At 38.0% G+C, this 13,432-nt stretch overlaps 1 protein-coding gene across 3 annotated transcripts in view; it reads left to right on the top strand.

Moving 5' to 3' along the window:
- Positions 1 to 13,432, top strand: part of LOC124152064 (homeobox protein HOX3-like) — a 125,793-nt gene that overhangs the window by 60,390 nt on the left and 51,971 nt on the right. Inside the window, exon 1 of one of the 3 annotated variants that reach the window (XM_046524827.2) lies at positions 1,307 to 1,399. The exons of the other annotated variants lie outside the window; for them this stretch is intronic. The gene's annotated coding sequence lies outside the window, so the exon portion shown is untranslated. Of the gene's footprint in view, positions 1 to 1,306; positions 1,400 to 13,432 lie in introns of those variants that run through there. 3 annotated transcript variants of the gene reach the window in all.

Below are 13,432 nucleotides of genomic sequence, written 5' to 3'. Positions count from 1 at the left end.
GATCCACAAACTGTATATGCCGATGAAGGAGAATACACCTTATCTATTCTCTTCTTGAAGATCGCCTGCGTGGTCTAGTGGATAGAGCGCCGGTCGGGAGAGCGGAAAGTCGGTGCTTCGATCCCCGGCCGCGTCATACCCAAACACGATAAAACATGGTACTTGTTGTTACCCTGCCTGGCGCTCGGCATAAAGGGAATAAAACAAGGGCTGGTCGCCTCGGAGTTGGTACACTGTGTCTGAGTAGGGTATGCAATGTAAAACTGGCATTCGTACAGGGGACACACGCGCACACACACAGAGACACGCACACACTCATGCAAGCACATCGCGATATAAGTGCAACAATATTGAAAGCGAAGTCAAACCCCATGTCACCACACCTCACCACTTTAAATACAAGGAACAGAATTAAAAAAGTAAACCACATGTTGTTCATTAATCGTTTTCTTCAAAGACAACTGTTGCACCATTTTGGTTTCTTCAATCAAATACAGTAATAATCTATGTAATGTTCGTATAATCTGTTCTTGACCAAACCTCATTTTGAAAACATTCGCAAAAACGTCATGGCCTATCTTACACCCTCGTATTCCATCGTGTTTTGCACCAGTCGAGATATAAATCGATTTGAAAGAGTATCGCGCGAACGCGACGCCTATTTTGCGGCACTGTACGATAACACCGTCTCTACCCTCTGCCAATCTCAAGTCGACAGTCTCCAACTCGGAAGCCGTATACGTTTGGAGAAGTTGAAGGATTATTCTCTGGTTTCCGCCGCCGTTAGCTAATAACATACGTATATTTACTTGTCAAATTCATCTCGTGAAGCGATAATGATTAATGGAGATTCTTCGTCCTTAATTTCAAAGTTAGCCTTCAAACGCTTATCTGTATTTCAAGGCTTGCCACGGAACGGACTTTCTCTTCTGCCGATTCCACGGTTCGTGTTCGGCGCATACGAGCAATTATAATGTCTCTAATAATACCGAGCGGAAACTCAGAGTGGTTTGAACTTAGGCGATACCGTGCTGCGAAGCGACTAGACTGGGCTTTTTCTCGTATTATGCTGCTGGTTTGATTACCAACCCCTCCAAACGCACCAGGGGCCCGGGTTTTATGGTTTTGAGACGGCAGCTTTGATTGGCTAACCAGTTGGGGGTCAAGTGTTCCCATACGCGAGCTTTCACAACAAAGATTGCCTAAAAGCTTACCAGCTACCCGATACGTGTTGCTGCACTGGTGTGAAATTGTACTTATTATCATTATTTGACTTATCTTTGCTATATTGAGATGCTTGGCTTCTCTGTCATTGGTGGCTGATATCTGATGGTCTTGCACACGTGGCTTCGTTGGTGTAGTCATATTGGTATACCGTCTTCTAGTGACCAACTGTTGGGTAATTATGTTATTTCATGTTGTCTGTTTGTTCTGGTTGCTTTCGTGGTGTGTCTTCAACGAGTCCACTCATTGTGGTGCCTTATCGTTGGAGTGTTGCCTTTATTTCCTTTTTAGCGGCCACCTCTCATTCAAAATGTTTGTAAAAGAGATTTGTGCTTTGAGATAACACACTACTCATGATGCATAGTAAAATTGATATTCATTTGGTAAAAAAGCTCACTATATACTAACCAACTGTTTCGAATTCTTCATATAGCAGTAAGGATTGGTAACAGTTCGTATTAAAGTTTGACTCACGAAGTCTTTACAACCGGTTTTATCAGGTCGCAGTCACTTTTCCTTACCGTTATATTGATGGATGGTGGATGTCTTTGGAACTTAATATTGATCACAATAATATGTTCATAACACATAACGACTCTTGCGTTATTGTTTCAAGTTTTTACAACTATGACATAAACATAGTGTTTTCAAGGTAGAGCTAGGTTACTGGTAGATTTAACCGCGCTAAATTTCAATTTGGAACCCAACGCTAACGAACAGCGCCAATTGCAAGCTCTCTCTTGTTCCTAAAAGTTACAATACACTCTCTTAGTTGAATTCTGTTGTGTAATCTGCTCAAAATGCATTGTCGCTCATACTTCGAATATTATAGTTACCACAAATCTGCATCTTATAACTTATAATTGTACATAAAACTATTTTAAAATACCTACTGACAATGAGCATGAAAGAGTACATTTCATTAACTATTAGCTTCCGGTGATGCGGCCATCAAACGGCTGTTTCAGTCCAATCAGAGCAGCTGTAGTGATTTAGTGAAACGAGTACAATCCAAATTCGTGGCGGAATTTTATTTTAACAACCTAAACCGAATCATCCATAACAAAATAAAAGTACGTTAATAGTTATTTAACAACTTTCCAACACATCAAGTAAGTAGAGAATATCCCCATAAAAAATGTACCATGAAGTTTTCTCCTTAAATCACAAACTGGAATGCTAATCAAACAGTTAGATTATCTCCAGACATTCATATTTGCATTGTTGTAGGTAAAAATAACCAAATCTCAACATAATCTTCACGTGTCAAGAAGCAATATCAGACACCATGGCCAGTTTCAGGATAGATATGAGTAGTTTATACTTTATATTATACAGATAACGTCGTCAGTGACAGATATTGATATAAGACGATATGATAAACCGAACCCACTGAGACGATTTATGGTTCTATGTATTTATACCTCGACACTTGTACAATACAATCTGACATTACTGTGCTCTAATTTACAGAATGAGTCTGGGACACAATTCAATGCTGAATTATTAGTGAAGATCTGAAGTTAGTTTACTCTCTTCAACAGGATTAGATTTCGCGAACACCAGGCGTCATCACCGATTTTCAGTGATCAGTTCATATAATTATCGCCACCTTTGCCTTTTACGACCAATAGAATCTGTTTTGTTGGATAATCGAGACTGGTTATTCCCTGGCGTTGACGTTTTATATTTAATCAATCTGGAATTAGGTTTCAATGTAATTTCGATTTAAGTCTAGGAAATGATCGTAGAGAAGGACTATAACGTTGTGCACAGCGTGGCTTACAGCTGACACAAACGAAACTTTTGGTTAACCTTAGGTGACTTATAAAACATTTCATATCATATATGCACGTATGTAAATGACGTCAGTTGGCACAGTGGATGGTGTTTTATACACTGGGTTCGATTATCTAGAATGTTGCAAAACAAGTAGTCACTTCAAAGTGAGTGAGTGAGTGAGTGAGTATGGTTTTACGTCGCTTTTAGCAATATTCCAGCAATATCACGGCGGGGGACACCAGAAATGGGCTTCACACATTGTACCCATGTCGGGAACCGAACGCGTGACGAGCGAACGCTTTAACCACAAGGCTACCCGACCGCCCCTACTTCCCAGTGTCCACCATCGGGTGAAGCACCTGCTTCCACGTCATAGACACCTTACAATGACACCCCATGGGGATTCCGGGTTCGAATTGGTCCCAAGCAACCTTTGTTGGTCGTAAGGTGCGACTAAATGGATCGGGTGGTCCGACTCGGTGACTTGGTTGCTTACATGGCATTGTACCCGACGGCGTTGATCGTTGCTCATTATATCAATCACTGGACTATCTGGTGCTGACTCGATTAGTTACATGCCTCTTCAATACAGCTGGAATATTGTGTTAAACAACAAATTACAAGCGTCATCAGAAGACGACAAATCCCCGACCCCCACAAATTTGAAAGAACAAATAATCTGTTACAAAAAAGTCCAACTTGATGAGAGAATTTCTATCTAATCCGTCTGTCCGTATAAAAGAGTAGTTATTGAACTATCAAGACAATACCATGGAATTGGGATTCCGAACTTTGTACTTCTATATCAGGTACACACCAATATGAACAGAGTCAATGTTAAGCTGGTTGCCGTGGAAACAGAAATAAATATAAATTCTAAACATCTTTATAGAGCAAAAGGCACCAGTTTCATGAAAAAATACCTATTAGTTATAGTGATCAGGTCCGGACAAACACATCACTATGAACAGTCAAATTCTGAAAATAGCAAATGGTACCGCTTCAGCTCCTGATTAATACATGTACCAAGTTTGAATGAACAGTCTTGAATAGTTGTTTTTAAAGTTCTGCTCCGGAAACGACACCTGCTTCCGTTTCAGAGTTTAACTTGTTACCATGGAAACAGGGAAAAATAAAATTTTGAAAAAATTCCTTTAGAATAAAAAGCACCACTTCAACTTCACTTGGTTAATACATGTTCCAAGTTTCGATGATGATATTTCACGGTTTTCAAGTTGTTCTCCGGAAACGAAATATGGATTGTTACAGTTGTTTGTTGAGTCAAAGTTCTAAATCTAGTACCAGTTGTTGTTTGTTCTTAAGTTGCCATTGATTATTACGGTTTCTAATTTAGTTATAGTTGCTATCATTGTTACTTTCGTTCATGCTGTTTTCTCTGACTACTATTCTTGGGAATGTGTCTTCAGAGAAGCAGCCTGTTGTCGCTGTAGCAGTCTCTGTATATCTACCTACATCAACACATTGATCTGCTCGATCTCTGCTGTTGTCCGCTCCAACCATGTGTATATCGTCAGCTGATAATGGTTGAACTGTTTACCCGAGGCTAAATAACAAACAACGTTATTGGTAGCGTTGAAACACAAAGCGGATCGTATACGTGTTACATTATTATCGGGAATATACAAACAAAATTGTTATGAAACAGTAACGAACGATAAAATAGGTATAAAAAATTCGTTTGATACTCCGGAACACATATCAAAGTTTTATACAGACGCTGAATAGATACTAACTAGGAACACGTGACCCTTGTCTATTTACAATGTCAACACGAAATATGATGAATCGGACAAAATATTTCGAATGATTTATTACGAAAAAATTACAACGAAACTCCGAGACACGATGCCCTGAAAATGTGATTTTTTAATATTTCTACAAATATTTGGTTATTATTTTCCTATTTTCGATTCATTTTTCACCCCACTCTTCAAGACAATGATAAATTACAGCTGACGTCACTCGGTTTGCTTTAAGCTCCTATCGGGACGACATGTTCGTTAGAGTGGGATATTGAAGTTGTTTAACACAGTCTCGACCCTCAATGTCAACAGAATCTCTGTGTATTTTTGTGGTCTGATTGGCAAGAAGAAACCAGAGCAATATGATGTGTGGTCAGTGCCAGGAGTACTCACAACCATTAATCATTGTCTCTGCATTGTTTAGGTACCATGTGCTCAATTAGGTTGTTCTGCGTTTCATATTATTTCGCCGTATTTGTCTTAGGTGACTACCAATGATTTGCTAAGCCTATCCTTTTCATAATCTTCACAATCTAAACAGACGGTTCAATGAAATTGACAACCCCGCTAGCCAGAACCCTTTGCTCCTATCAATTGCGATTTAGCTACGCAGGCCTAAGCGTTTTGTTTCCATCCCTTCTGCGAGTGGAGCTCGAGTGGGATCCCATTTCGGACCACATTTACTGAGGATTAGGAGCCAATATCTTTTCTGGTTCATTTACTAGACGAGGAACAAGAGACTTAAGCCATTTCCCCAGAGAAATCCACAACTATCAAGTCGATTCTTTAGGTTTAATATTGACTTGACACCTAACACCACAGTTCACACGAGTCTATGGCGATAGTGACACGACGCATTAAACATCAAACATCTATTTGATATAAACTACATTGTAGTGTTTCATACATTAGTAAAAATACTATTTATGCCTCCTAAGATGTTCATAAGATAAGAAATTCAGCGTAAGAAAAACGCGAACTGAGAAATGTTTGCATGTAGTATCAATCTTAGGATTTGTTTTTGAGTGATGAATTAAAATAGTTTGATATCACTTTCCAGGGAAAAAAGTATAATGTTTTTTTAGAGATTCAGTGGTCCACTGTCGTGAATTGAAAATTAACTAGCGAGTTTTTAGAGAGAAAACAAAAAAATGTGGATTAAGTTGTCGGATTCGCATACACAAACCGGGTTCTATTCTACAGCTTACAATGTAACGTATGTTTAAACAGAAGTCAGCATTACAGCGAATCCATAAAACATAAAAAGGTAAATTCATGATAAACTCCAACAATTATGAAATAATTGTCTCTATTTCACATGGATAAAGCACGATTGCGAGTGCGGCGTCAAACAACAAACAAACAAACATGCTTATTCATGAAAGCATTAACAATGGATATACACAGGTAATGCAGGTTTGAAAAATGTGCTTAATTTGGATGCAAAATCTTTTTTTCTAGAAGAAAATACGTGCATCATCTAGTTGTCCAATTTTCCTATACGTGAACTAGTCACGTGACACCCACGTGTTTTTTCTAAAGTTATTTTTAAGCAAGGTTTGTCTGTTTGTTTGTTTGTTTGTTTGTTGTTTAACGCCGTAATATTCTAGTTATATTACGACGGTCTTTAAATAATCGAGTCTGGACCATACAATCCAGTGATTGACATGAGCATCTATCTACACAATTGGGATACGATGACGCGCATCAACTAAGCCAGTGAGCCCTTACTATCGGATCCGTTAGGCGCTTCTTTCGACAAGCATGGGTTGTTGAAGACTAATTCTCACCAAAATCTTCTCTGGAGATTAAAGCCTGAAAGTGAGTGAGCGCCCCTTCTGCCGCTTTCAAAAGCATGTTAGTTTTATCACAAAACAGCTTTATGTGGAAGGAAGTCCCTAAGGGACGGAAACGAGTACTATATCCACTGCATAGGCGCGTTAGTTTGATGCTGGGAACACAAGTATAACAATCGGAACGGTCTGGGATTCGAACTCACAAAGAGCGATCCTTGCAGCCAGCTCAGCCACAACGAGATGGGTGAAACTGCAACGGCTATACGCGGAATCAAACACTGGCTATCCTGATCACTCGAACCACACATCTATATTTCTCCATCGAAATGAAACTTGTACAGTAAGACATGTACATTTCATAAGAAACATGTACAGTAGACTACGGTTAAAACGAACACGCTTATAACGAACTGACGGATATAACGAACTTATTTTTTGGTCCCGACTATTTGCTGTAGTTATGTTGTATATATGCTTATAACGAACTACGGTTATAACGAACTAAAATTAGTAGTCCCTTTGAGTTCGTTATAACCGTAGTTTACTGTAACACATTTTAATGTATATAAATACCCAACTGTACAGCAAAATCCCGAAACTCGATTAACATGTGGCATTGCGTTTGTTAACATTGCGGGAAAAAACGTCTAAAGATAATTAGCATCATCATTATTATGTTTCACATATTTAGATACAAATGCAGCAAAGAGGGTTTAGGTGATCCTGACACAGTCCGGCTGGTTAGGCTCATCATCAGCTCAGGGCCCTTGCCCCCTCTACACGCAGCCCAGACAGCGAATGGGACTTCTCCCAGGAAGCGCTGCATCGTCAAACCCACACATAACTTTTCGGAGAATGTGAAGACTCCCCAACACTGCAGCCTTCTGCATTACACAGACTTTGAGAAGGGCTGTATTCCTGGTATCAAACCCGGGTACTCTCCCAATGTCAGTCAACAGATTGGGAGGTACCAAACCTAAGGCACCGAGAACAATGGGGAGTCGGACAGCTTCGTACTTTGGATGCAAGCGTGACATTTCGAAAGCGAGGTCCGCACATTTGCCACGTACTTCGTGAATCTTGTCAATCACATTGGTGTTATTTCATTGGATAAATTACATTTCATATTTACATTGTGATGCAAAATCACACATTGCCGATTTCGAGATGTAGTGACTAATCCTGAGCAGCAATCAGAAAGCCTTCTGTATCACTTTTCAGTCCAGCCGACTTTATCCAAGCGAAGGACTCTGCACGGTTGCTGATCCTCTCAACATACTGCACAAAAACTCGATGCAGTGGTCGTTCAGAAAGCTTCTCCTTGCAAAACTGAGTCTGGGCCTATTTGATATGGCACTTGGTTGACACTTATTTCCGTACCGTCCAGCAGTACAGAGCCATCAACAACAACAACACTGACACTGAGATTATGTCCCACATCCTTGGCTCATTTACGAAAACTGTGGAATGCCTTGTTTGCATCATGAGTCTTGACATGCTTCACAAGAGAATCATCAGACAAATAAATGTGTGCAAAAGTGCACAATAAAAATGTGTTTTGTGGTTAATTAAACCACGCCCTCCCGATTTGATTGACAAATATAAGTAATTAAGGGACGAGAGGACGAGATCTATCATCATCATCATCATCAGTAGTAGTAGTAGTAGCAACAGCAGTTTTATTATAAGTATTATCTATCCATTTTATTTCATTTTTGTATTCATTTTTTATTTATTTTATTATGCTATATTGTATTAAATTATCCGTAATAATACTTATCCTGTGTTCATAAACATTTTGTAGTAGTAGTAGTAGTAGTAGTAGTAGTAGTAGTAGTAGTAGTAGTAGTAGTAGCAGCAGTATTAGAAGTAGTAGTAGTAGTAGCACCAGCAGTATTATCATAAGTATTATTTATTTTATTTATTTATTTAATTATTATTATTATTTATTATTATTTATGCTATATTGTGTTAAGTTATCCATAACAATACTTATCCTGTGTTTAGGAACATGATGTCCTTTCACCATATAGCTACAAGCATGTAGGACTTCGTTATTTTCGTGCATTATCTACTCGAACATATTAAGTATGATTTCTAGAACATTCGGCTCAGCAATCAATGTTCCTGGATGCCGGAATGGGTATGGGAGACGCCCATTGAAACAATGTAGTCGAGGCATATGATTGAATCAAGACTTAACAGTTCACACCTAAACAAAAGAAAACGCGCCGAAACCGAGAATCCAATAATTCAGCACCGCTGACTCACATGGGGAGACGTTTTTCACAACATTTTGATTTCAGATGAAATTCACCAGAAATTGTATTTTTTCTTTCGTGCGAATCAACTCTCATGGTCCCTAAAATAGACGTATGTGATGACACATTTTGCGCTTTTGTTCCCAACTTCGAAATTTTGTTTCAAATTGCAGTTCGGCCGCAGAATTCGACAACTGTGTATTTCTAGAGATGCGATGCGAACAGTGTTTAAAGCGAATTAGTTCGGTGTGACGGAAGAGAAAGTAATTTTATTTGATTTCGCTGCCATGACGCGTTTTAAAAAGGAAAATTGGGGATTTTTGAATAATTACGAGCGAGAACAAAACAGCTGGCATAGTTAGAAAAACGTGATGAATTACTAGAGATAAAAAATAGCGGTTCGAATCTCGAACAGAATAGACCGTTAATTGCGACGAAGGAAACGAAACGCGAGAAGCGTATAACTAAATTTTATCCGGAGTAATTGTTCAATCGTCGTTTGACGCTGAATTGGTATTACATTAAACTCAACCCTAACGGATCGGCCCTTTAACGAACGCACATGCGTAGTATATACCTCAAAATTACGGTGTATTCGTTCGTAAGCCTGGATCATTAAATGTGCGTTGCGTAAGGGGTATTTAAACCGGGGGTGCTGCCCAAGTGGATCGGGTAGTCAGGCAAGGGGCACCACTTAACAACCAACTACTGCCCATGCCAGTAATTTTTTTATGAAAGACGAATAGCTTTTGAACGGCAAGGCTTGACGCGCTGTCTTTGCACAGGTACAAATGATAGGGGGTAGTGTCGAAGGCAGCGCCCTCTCTCGGCAGCCGAGAAAGTCAACTTGGACTATTGTGTTCGAAGTCTCGGCCGTACTGCAACAAACCGTCGACTCTCTGTTTAGTTTGAAATTTACACCTTCTAAATCCTTAATCTGTGGAAGGCCTTTGATTGCGAGTGAATAGGGCCCCTCCCATATTATATGCATGTAAGATTTATCAGGCGTAGGTCATAGGGTTATGATCCCCTATCAAACTGCGAAAAAAACGGAGCTCTGTACGGCGAGGAGTGTACAGGGCTAAATGGGGCTGAGCGACAGAGGCTTAAAACGCAGGCTGAATAAAAGCACCCGAGGCGGAGATTGTGAATAGCGCTTTCGAGAACACCTTTATCCTAACTGGCAGGTGTGAGGTTTACACCGACGCTGTGAATACACCTTTTTCAAACTACTCGCTGAATATTTTAATGTGAATATTTTGAAAATTGTTGCAAATTTGAACTCGTTTTTTTACAAGAGGTATCGCCGTCGAAATCAGCCGTTTAGCACGAATTTCATTTACACATTCATAATCCCTCAGTGAGAAATGATTCATGATAACGGGTCGTGTGAATTATAATTAAAATCATCCGTTTTTGTAACCATAGTCAAATTTGTAATCTAACTTTTGCAAAAGCTTTTAAATTGATGCAAGAAATCAATTATTAATTTCATCTAACAAAGGAAAACTAGCACATGTTTTTCATATTTTTTTATAACGTATACTGTCGCACTTCGATGAACGAATTTGGGTTCCAAGTGTATCTTTCCTACATTGACTTCATATTGAATTTTATTCAATGGAGACAGAGGCACTTGTTAATATTAGTATGAATTTGATGCATTGACTAGTAAACACAAAAAGGACGGGTGTAATAGATCAAGTGGAAATACGTGAAAAATATCACAATGACGACATAACCCTCACCAATTACACTGGCGGCTATATATAATGATATAGCCTTTTATAACAATTCTTCTATCAAAGTTGGCTTACGAATAAATTCCCCCGAATATGATGTTGCCTAATATTATTTTTTTTAAATTGAGGCTCACTAAATATGCATGTCCTTCCTGTATATCTGATATTAACAAGAATAATCTGAAATGTGATCTTGTCAATTTCATTAGGATATCCCAGTGCTGTTTCACGTGTCAAACGTGTATGTATATTGCTCGTGACAGTGCTGAAAGTTGTGTAAACAATAAGCAGATATTGACAACCATGTATTATTCAATAATGGATTATATTACACATGCTTATTACCCAAACCGGTGGAGTAAGAATATAACATAAACTGATTGTCAACGAATCACCAATCGCCACTATTAGATTTCGTGTTGTCAATTTCAGTATCGCAGTGATCCCAATAAGATTGAAACATACAACAATCTCATTGGGGACGTGTTCATCGAGTAACATGTACAGCGATCCTAATAAATAACTCTCTCGGGACCTTGGTGAATATTCAGTTTCGAGGTCCCAGTAACAATTTCTAAATCTGATGGGAAGATGTTGATTTCGCAAACGCGTGGAGCACGGGATTTATGACTAAATTGGATCTTCGTAGCACGTGCCTAGAAATCAATGATATTTTATATCGAACTAATATGATTTACCATAAACAAATAACACCCTCACAGGAGGTTCTGTGCACTCTCGTACATCATTCGGCCATGACAATTTCTATTATTGGGATTCTGTACTGCGAGGGAAAATGCACTTGCTTGCCGTCCTTCGATAGTGATGTTTATTGCAGTGTTTAGGACCAGAGACCTTTGTGGACTTGTATCTCTTGACAATGAGAACAAAGCTGACACAATACTTGTGTGGCTCATCATGACACCAACAGGTTTTGAAATAACATTAATTGTTGATTCGACCATCAACAGATGATTCCCAATATTTATTAACTATTAACTTATATATGAAACAATAATAATGAATACCTAGCATGTGATTGAAATACGATATTCCAAACACCAACAATTGAAATTAATGCTCAGGTATTTTCCTTTATGAAGAAAATTCATAATTCCTTTTCTAAACTCTTTAATTCGATTGCAAATTGAGATGAACTAAATATGTCTATCCCGAACCCACAATAAAAAATGTTACCACTAAAACAGAATATTTAATAAAGTATATTTCAGCATGAAAAAAATATTAAACCACAGGGACCAAACACAACGCTCTAGTGTTAAATGTCTGTTCTTTGTAACCAAAATGTATAATACAACTCTCCATGAATAAGATACAAACATGACCGACGAAAAGCTTAATTTCACAGAAACCTTGGCGTCCACGCTATATTCATGATGTTCGTGACAAGAGAATATGTCAAGACTGGGATATATAGCTGTCACTCAGGTATTTTCGGTATGTCTATTCTTTGTTTTCAACGATAAAAGTTGACTTTTTGACAGGGAGTAAGAACAGTGTCACATATCACCGCTGCCGTGACTCCCTAATGTGAATCGAGGCAAACATATTTATTGCCCGTGTGTTTACCCAATCCGATGTGTCATCTAAAAGGAATTCAAGAATTATATATGTTATATTTTTTCTATATTACTTCAATTTCTATTTTGGAACAGCTTTTGTGATAAATGTATGTCACGAATAACGGCTTTGGAGAACGGAATTTGAAATTGACAAACAAAAACGAAACATAAGTAAAATATCGCAATAACATATAATTTTTTAAATTACAAACATCTATGTCAGCTTGTTTCATATGACTTTTTTAAAAGAAAAATCTTGATGTGTTAAAAATTTCCGTTATATATCATATGTTTTCTCTCTGAAAATAACACAAATGTACGAGCTTTTACGAAAAACAGATCTGGCACATATTATTATTTTTTGTCATTGTAACATATATGATAGTCATACAAACACGCATATTCAAACGGATGAATCAAATTTTCTTTCCTTAGACATCGCGCTTCAGACACAAGCAAGTCACAAGTAGCCTTGCTTTGCATGAGTGGGCCGTGAATTTCTAGCTGTTTTTCATCTTAGTCGTCCACTGTCGTTTCCCTCTAAATATGATTCAATTGAATATACAACAGGCCTCTTGCTAAGCGGAGATAGAAAACCGTTGAATGTGTCTTCACGCTTCGTGTGAAGTTAGAGTAAGGTCTTAAAACGTTTATTATTCGAACGATCCAGTCGTTTTCACGTTGCCGCTGAGCAACACAGAGAGCGTTTGATAGTTGACAGGATTATTTTGTAGTCTGTATTCTATGAATCTGGTTTATTCGTGAAATCTGTCTCACGATGTCTGTGATAGTGTGGGGTACATTCATAGCGCGCCCGCTTTTGAAACTGTGGGAATTGTTCAAACTAACAGCCAAAATAAACTCAAAGTTTATTTCCAAATAGAGAAAAAAATATTTCCAACTGAACATTTTTTACATTTATGGTATTCATATCGCTCATTTTGTGAACATCGATGCAAATAAATATTGACACATTTACTGAAATGTCTCATTGTAATGAAACACATGGATATTATAGAGCCAAGCGCTTCGTATAATAAATCACAACACAGATGCATATATTTCAATATCAATATTACTTCTAATAAATTAAATCTATACACGATAAAAGGTTCAAAATCATCTCTCGCGTTTAACAACCCTATTTCAAACAAAATATTATTTAAAGGTATACTGTTTTTAAATCCAGCAAGGTCATTTAATATGTTTTTCAAAATACACATTATTTGAATAATTTTAAAATTACTTTTTCAATTCGTTGTATGCGATGTTAAAGTGTCA

The sequence above is a fragment of the Haliotis rufescens genome, unplaced genomic scaffold (assembly GCF_023055435.1).
Source record: "Haliotis rufescens isolate VD_foot unplaced genomic scaffold, xgHalRufe1.0.p SCAF_4, whole genome shotgun sequence".
Lineage (NCBI taxonomy): Eukaryota > Metazoa > Mollusca > Gastropoda > Lepetellida > Haliotidae > Haliotis > Haliotis rufescens.
The sequence above is the reverse complement of the archived record's forward strand: the minus strand, read 5'-3'. Positions and strand labels throughout refer to the sequence as shown.